Source organism: Ovis aries, chromosome 19 (assembly GCF_016772045.2).
Source record: "Ovis aries strain OAR_USU_Benz2616 breed Rambouillet chromosome 19, ARS-UI_Ramb_v3.0, whole genome shotgun sequence".
In the NCBI taxonomy this organism is placed as follows: Eukaryota; Metazoa; Chordata; class Mammalia; order Artiodactyla; family Bovidae; genus Ovis; species Ovis aries.
Window position 1 is genome coordinate 1,753,575 of NC_056072.1, and position 6,000 is coordinate 1,759,574.

At 47.2% G+C, this 6,000-nt stretch overlaps 1 protein-coding gene across 6 annotated transcripts in view; it reads right to left on the reverse strand.

The window, feature by feature from the left end:
* NEK10 (NIMA related kinase 10) overlaps positions 1-5,761 on the reverse strand; it is a 283,289-nt gene extending 277,528 nt beyond the window's left edge. For all 6 annotated transcript variants that reach the window (XM_042235756.2, XM_042235752.2, XM_060402044.1 and 3 more), the window contains exon 1: positions 5,576-5,761. The gene's annotated coding sequence lies outside the window, so the exon portion shown is untranslated. The remainder of the gene's footprint in view (positions 1-5,575) is intronic.
* Between the last annotated feature and the right edge of the window lie 239 nt (positions 5,762-6,000).

Consider the following 6,000-nt stretch of genomic DNA (forward strand, 5'->3'; position numbering starts at 1 on the left):
GCATCATTTTACCAAATGAGAAACCATCTATTTTATTCAGTGCTCATTTTCATGATTTTTTTTTAATCACACATGTCAGGCGGATATATGAGTATGGGTAGAGTTCACTTTCCTGTGGAAGACCAGGTCTCAAAAATGTAAGAATCATTTCCAAATTCAAGCCATATAACCTGTTCCCATGGTGACACTTTCTATCCCCCACATCCTGCTTTATTTTCATCTTTTATTTCTCTCTCCCAAGCAAAGAATAATAGAAACAGCTAACACAGGGCCCCCAACCCCCGGGCTATGGGCCAGTACCTGTTGGAGCCTGTCCGGAACCGGGCTGCACAGTAGGAGGTGAGCAACGGGAGAGCTAGCCAAGCTTCACCTGTATTGCAGCCGCTATATATCACTCCCTTACTACCTGAGCTCGCCTCTTCTCAGATCAGCAGTGACATCATAAATCCTGAAACCATCTCCTGCTCCTCCCCCACTGCTGCCCAGTCTGTGGAAAAATTATCTTTCATGAAACTAGTCCCTGGTGCCAAAACGGTTGGGGACTGCTGAGCCAACATGTACATGGAACTTCTACATACCCACCATCAGTTCAGTTCAGTGCAGTCACTCAGTCGTGTCTGACTCTCTGCGACCCCATGAACCGCAGTATGCCAGGCCTCCCTGTCCATTACCAACTCCCAGAGTTTACTCAATCAAACTCATGTCCATCGAGTCGCTGATGCCATCCAGCCATCTCATCCTCTGTCGTCCCCTTCTCCTCCTGCCCCCAATCCTTCCCAGCATCACAGGTCTTTTCCAATGAGTCAGCTCTCTGCATCAGGTGGCCAAAGTATTGGAAGTTTCAGCTTCAACATCAGTCCTTCCAGTGAACACCCAAGATTGATTTCCTTTAGGATGGACTGGTTGGATCTCCTTGCAGTCCAAGGGACTCTCAAGAGTCTTCTCCAGCACCACAGTTCAAAAGCATCAATTCTTTGGCTCTCAGCTTTCTTTATAGTCCAACTCTCACATCCATACATGACCACTGGAAAACCATAGCCTTGACTAGATGGACCTTTGTTGGCAAAGTAATGTCTCTGCTTTTTACTATGCTGTCTAGGTTGGTCATAACTTTCCTTCCAAGGAGTAAGTATCTTTTAATTTCATTGCTGCAAAAACCATCTGCAGTGATTTTGGAGCCCAGAAAAATTAAGTCAGCTACTGTTTCCCCATCTATTTGCCATGAAGTGATGGGACTGGATGCCATGATACCCACCGTAGTTCCAAGAAATTTGTCTCTACCGATTCATGTAAGGCTCACAACAACTCCATTTTACATGCAGGGAAATTGAGGTGCTAAGATTAAGTAACACAGCAGAGGCCCTGTGTACAGCAGTGGTGGATCTGGAATTTGAACCCAGGCATCTGGGGTGAGACTCTGAGTTCTACAGATTCTGAGCTACCACCCTTGGGAAACTGGGCTTTGAAAGCACAGGGTCTTGGTTTTGCTCCCTGCTGGACACCCAGAAAACTTTTATCTCCTCTCCACCTCTTCAAGGGCTCCATGCAGTTTACTCTGACTGTCCTCAAAGTCTGTTTGGCTCAGACAGGCAGGGTGACACTCCAGGCCTTTCTTTACCTACTTGAGACTTTGCTGGTTATACTTTACTTTGCCCCATCCTTATCTGGCAGAGCACCTTGGCTTCATCAAATGCACACAAAGCTCTCACTTGAGCCCTTTACCTGTATCAGAGCTCTTGCTGTACACAGAAGTTTGTGATCAAGCAGTGCAGTCTAGTGTGTGAGCTTCCCAGGTGGCACAGTGGTAAAGAATCTGCCTGCCAGTGCAGCAGACATGAGAGATGTACATTGGTCCCTGGGTCAGGAAGACCCCCAGGAGGAGGGCATGGCTACCCACTCCACTATACTTGCTTGGAGAATCCCATGGACACAGGAGCCTGGCAGGTACAGTTCATGGGGTAGCAAAGTGTCAGACACTACTGAAATGACTTAGCACCATGTACACATCCAAGCAGTATGGTGTGACTGGGTTATAGGATGATGTCCTAGAAATTGCACTTGACTGAACTAGCTGATTTTTACCTGTTGTGAACTGACCATGGAAATTTCACAATTCCAAACTTCAGTGCTTCTTGTTCTACTCTTTAAAGACTTTATTCTTTAGCGCAGTTTTAGGTCTACCACAAATTTGAGAGGGAGGTATAGAGATTTCCCATGTACCCCCTACACACTAGCATAGCCTCCCTCACGATCAATACTACTCGCAGACGGCACAGTTATCCCCAAGGATGAACCTACAGTAACACATCATTATCATCCAGAGTCCACAGGTTACTTTGGAGTTCACTCTAGGTGTTATACGTTTTATGTGTTTGGACATAATGCATGTATCCACCATTATGATGTCATACAGAGTATGTAAAAATCTACCCTAAAAATCTTCTGTGCTCTACCTGTTTCTTCCACCCCACCCCCTGCTAACCCCTGCTAACCAATTATCTTTTCACTGTGCCCATAGTTTTGCCTTTTCCAGAATGTCATATAGTTGGAATCATACAGTATATAGCCTTTTCAGATTGGCTTCTTACTCTTCTTAGTAATATGCATTGAAGGTTCCTCTGTGCCTTTTCATGGCTTAATAGTTATTTCTTTTTATTTTGCCTGTACTGGGTCTTTGTTGCTATGCGAGAGCGTTCTCTAGTTGTGGTGAGTGGGGGCTACTCTCCAGTTGTGTGGGCAAGCTTCTAGTTGTGGTAACTTCTCTTGTTCCTGAGCATGGGCTCTAGGCGCCCGGCTTCAGTAGTTATGGTGTGCAGGCTTAGTCACTCCGAGGCATGTGGGATCGTCTCCCACCAAGGACTGAACCCATGTCCCCTGCACTGGCAAGCACACTCTTAACCAACAGATCATGGAAGTCCCTGAATTTCTTTTTAGCTATGAATAGTATTCCATTGTCTGGATGCACCACAATAAATTTATCCATTCCCTCTCTGAAGGACATCTTTTGTTTGCAGATATCTGGTAATTGTGACTAAAGCAGCTACAAACATCCTTGTGAATGTTTCTAATTTAAAAAAAAATTTAACTGGAGGATAATTGCTTTACAGTTGTGTTGATTTCTGCCATACAACAACGTGAATCAGCCATAAGTATACATGTGTCCCCTCCTTCCTGAACCTGCCTCACTCCCACTCTCCATTCCCTCCCACCCCTCTAGGTTGTCACAGAGTAGCAGGCTGAGCTACCTCTGCTATATAGCAGTGAGTGCTTCCATTTTTTACCCATGTGAAAAATTATTAAGCTAAGGCACTATGCACTTGATATAGGTTATATCAAGTCATTTAGTCTTTAAAATAACCCTATGAGGTGAGTGTTATTATTATCCCATTGCACAGATAAAGAAGCCATAGACAAGGGGTCACAAAGCCAAATGGTTGGAGCCAGGATTCAAAGCCATATTACCTGGGTTTGAATATATCTGATTCAAAGTCCATTTCTTTTCATGTTTTTGTTAGCCATCTGTATGTCTTCTTTGGAGAAATGTCTGTTTAGTTCTTTGGCCTATTTTTTGACTGGGTCGTTTATTTTTCTGGAATTAAGTGGCAGGAGTTGCTTGCATATTTTTGAGATTAGTTGTTTGTCAGTTGCTTCATTTGCTATTATTTTCTCCCATTCTGAAGGCTGTCTTTTCACCTTGCTTATAGTTTCCTTTGGTGCAGAAGCTTTTAATTTTAATTAGGTCCCATTTGTTTACTTTTGCTTTTATTTCCAATATTCTGGGAGGTGGGTCATAGAGGATCCTACTGTGATTTATGTCAGAGAGTGTTTTGCCTATGTTCTCCTCTAGGAGTTTTATAGAGTTTCTGGTCTTATGTTTAGATCTTTAATCCATTTTGAGTTTATTTTTGTGTATCATATATGAAATGAATCGCCAGTCCAGGTTTGATGCAGGCTACAGGATGCTTGGGGCTGGTGCACAGGGATGACCCAGAGGGATGGTACAGGGAGGGAGGTGGGAGTGGGGTTCAGGATGGGGAACACATGTACACCCGTGGCAGATTCATGTTGATGTACGGCAAAACCAATACAATATTGTAAAGTAATTAGCCTCCAATTAAGATAAATAAATTTATATTTTTAAAAAAGCCCATCTCTTGCAAACTACGCTGTACTCTCTGTTTTCCATGTTAAATTTATGTCATATAACAGCAGCTACCATTAATATGATTATAGCATGAAATATAGATTGAGAATTGAAGTAGTTTTCAACACCAAGGATCTTGAAATCAAAGTAAAACCTGTAAATTCAGCATTCATCTTTCACAGGTAAAAGCTTTACTGGATGCCATGAAAAACAGTAACTTCTCCTTTTAGAGAATCACTCGTTTAACCAGTATTTATCGAGCCCCTGCTACACGCAGGGTACTCTGACAGATATGACAAATGGTGAGTAGGACAGACCTTGCCTCTGCCCTCCGAGTGTGTGTCTAGAGGATGAAGCAGACGCATGACACACACAGAGTGACTGGGGAGTGATAGCAGGGTTGGGGAAGGCACAGAAGTGGAGTCCACGGCAGGCAGAGAGCAGCAGGTCAATCAGCACACACCGGAAAGAGGCAGCTGTTCTAGGAACAAAGGCAGAACTGCTGAGCGAAGGCCTAACCAGGAAGTCTGGATGGCATGACAGGCAGTCTCGGCAGGAAGTGAAATGCCCTTATATGTTTTTAAAGAAACATCAATCTAACAATAGATGAAAAACGGATGAGATAGGGACAGTCGGGAAAGGTGGACCCTTGTTGAATTAAACGAAAATACTGGTGGAAATGATAATGCAAGAAGGGCGACAGTGAGGTGGGAACTGATTTGCCAGCTATGAAGAAGGCACCGCCTTCATAACTGGTGGAAATGAAGCAGAGGCAGTAAATGTCAATTGTCCAAATGTGGGTTTGGTGTCTTGGTTCCCCAGATAAGGAATCCAAAGGCGAGACACTCCGTGGGAACCGGGAAGATGATGTTTAAGCCTGCACACGTGTGGAGCTAACTCACACAGCTGGGTTTTGGGGTCTGGCGCGAGTGGAGCAGCCTAGGCTGAAGGTGGAGGTTTTCAAGGAATCAGTAGACATGTGTTGCCTGGAGGCATGGAACTGGACAGGCTCACCCACGTAGAGCAGAGAAGCAGAGGCAACGTCAGAACAGCACCATGGAAGGGGAAGGCAGAGAAGCGACGCCCGTAAAGGGTTTTATGAAGGAGTCTCCAGAGGTTTAGGAGCAAACTGGGAGAGACACACTCAGGCTTCCTGTAAACAGAGTAAGTACTTTAGGGACCTGAAAGGACCATCACGCATCGTCGATGACACTTACCGGGCATCCTTCCGCCCAACATCACCCGTCTGCTGAGAGACAGGCTCACAGTGACTCCCGCAAGCCCGACAGCCCGCACCCTCTGCCCTGCCTCCTGCCGAGGAGCGCTCACTGCGAGGCGGTAGGCTGCTCCGCAAGCACCCGCGGGCGTCTCTCTGGAGACCCTGCTGAAACCGCGAGCCGGCGGAGGGAGGCTTGTCTACGACTCACTCACCGCCCGGGGGAGGGCCCCTCCTTCAGGCCGATGCGCGTCTCATCGTGTCTGCGGCGGTCACGCTGCTCTGGCTCGGGGGCCTGTCCTCCTAGCCCCCACCTCGCGCCCTGTCCCCTCAGTCTCAGGGGTACCGCTGCCAGCAGCACCGTTGGTGCTCCAGTCAAATCCTCCTTCAGGCCGCCAACTGTCGCGGCCTCAGCCAATGCCGACGCCTCTTGTTCCGCCCGTCGGGCGTCTCAGCCAGTCACTCGCGGCCGTGCTGCGGCCGTGGAGACGCGGACGCCGGCCTCAGGTTGCCGTAGCAGCGGAGAACGCGCAGGGCGGCGCGGCGCCGCGCGGGCGGGGAGGTGGGGCTTGCGGGACCTCTCGGGGCCGCCGGGCTCCTGTGGACTCGGGCACCAACCTTCGGCGTTTGAGATAAAGTT